The sequence below is a fragment of the Silene latifolia genome, chromosome 7 (assembly GCF_048544455.1).
Source record: "Silene latifolia isolate original U9 population chromosome 7, ASM4854445v1, whole genome shotgun sequence".
Classification (NCBI taxonomy): Eukaryota; Viridiplantae; Streptophyta; class Magnoliopsida; order Caryophyllales; family Caryophyllaceae; genus Silene; species Silene latifolia.
The window spans coordinates 78,696,896-78,698,535 of NC_133532.1; the positions used below are offsets into that span (position 1 = coordinate 78,696,896).

The following is a 1,640-nucleotide window of genomic DNA, read 5'->3' on the forward strand; positions in this document are numbered from 1 at the left end:
TAGGGGGAATTTGGGTAATTAAGGGGATGAATTTGGGTTGTTAACCTTTTGAATTGGGTGATTATGTGGTTTCTACTCTTAATGCATTTGAAGTGTTTGTGGAAATGCCTCAATAAAAATTGGACATTTCATTAACATGTTTGGCTTACCTTGGTGCATTGTGCTATTAGATAGTTTTAGAAGTGCTTATAGATGAGTTTTAATGAAAGTTAGAACATCTCTTTGATGCATTCGATCCGTCTTGGTGCTCATGCTATTGGGTAGTCTTTATGCTTTATTTGTAGCTAGTTCATCTCGATCAAGTGATAACTTATTCAGGAGCTTAAGGTGACTAAGAAATTAGTCTTAAACCCTTGACCACTATTATTACCCTTCTCTTGTTAGACCTTGTTTCTCCCCCTAATTGCCCTTTATGAACCCAAAGACCTTAGCCTTCCATCAAAATGGCGCTGTTGCCGGGGATGGCGTTAGGTTATGCTTAGTTAGTTGAAGTTTCTAGCTTTAGTCTTTACTTGTTGTTTGCTTGTTTGTGTAGTTTGTGTGCTTCTTGTAGAGTGTGTGTGATTTTTGCCTTACCCTAGTGTGTAAAAGCACTAGGAGTCTTACGGTTTGTCAAGTTGTATGCCTAGGAGGAACCACCAAGCTTTGCTCTTTGACTCCGATCCCGAAAGGCTTTTTAGAGCCTTAAAGAATAGGACCATTGCAAGGGTTATAACCTCTTCTCAAGCAACCATAAACCAAGCAAATCCACCCATCAAACCTCTCATTGAAAACACAACTCAACAACAACCAAACATTACAATTGAGCCTTCAATAGAAAATCCATTTCACAACTTCCAACTTCCAAATAACCCACCTCAAACACCACCTTCTCATATACCAAATCCACCACCACCACCAATGGCTTTACGTGACCATAACCGTCCTAACCACAATGATGCTTGTGACCCAATTAATTTTGGCACATTGGCTCCCAACAACTTTGAGATGCATCCCGCCCAAGTCGGGTTGATTGAGAAGGATTTGTTCGGGGGGCATATTGAAGAGGATGCCCATGCTCACCTCCGGAAGTTTAAGAGGAAGGTTTCAATGATGAAAAAGAATGGGGTGTCCGAGGACACCTTGAGAATGATGTTGTTTCCGTTTTCATTGACGGGCAAAGCGGACCGATGGTTGAACATTCACCCACCGGATACTTTCACTACTTGGGATGCCTTGGCTAAATAATTCATGGCCAAATATTACCCTTCCTCAAAGACCGCGATGCTCCGTAATGAGATTCATACATTTCAACAAGAGGATGGGGAGTCTTTGGGTGAAGCTTGGGACCGTTATCAAGACTTGATAGCAAGTTGCCCCCACCATGGAATACCGGAATGGTACATCACTCAAACATTCTTCCAAACTTTGCTACCGAGGACTAAGGAGATGGTAAATGCCTCCGCGGGGGGAGGATTTGATCACTTGAGTGATGAAGAGGGCACGGCATTGATCAAGAAAATGGTAGATTCGGAAGCAAACTATGGTTCTAGAGGAAACATGCTAAGAAGGAATGGGAAGTTTCCTAAGGAAAACTCCTCCAACTCCGAGACAAATGCCAAGCTCGACTTACTCACAAAACAATTTGAGAAGTTTCAAAG

At 42.1% G+C, this 1,640-nt stretch overlaps 1 non-coding gene across 1 annotated transcript; it reads right to left on the minus strand.

Annotated features, from left to right (window-relative positions):
- Positions 1–1,263: 1,263 nt before the first annotated feature.
- On the minus strand, positions 1,264–1,370 carry LOC141593824 (small nucleolar RNA R71). The gene has a single exon (XR_012521885.1). It is a non-coding gene; the product is annotated as a small nucleolar RNA R71 (small nucleolar RNA).
- Between the last annotated feature and the right edge of the window lie 270 nt (positions 1,371–1,640).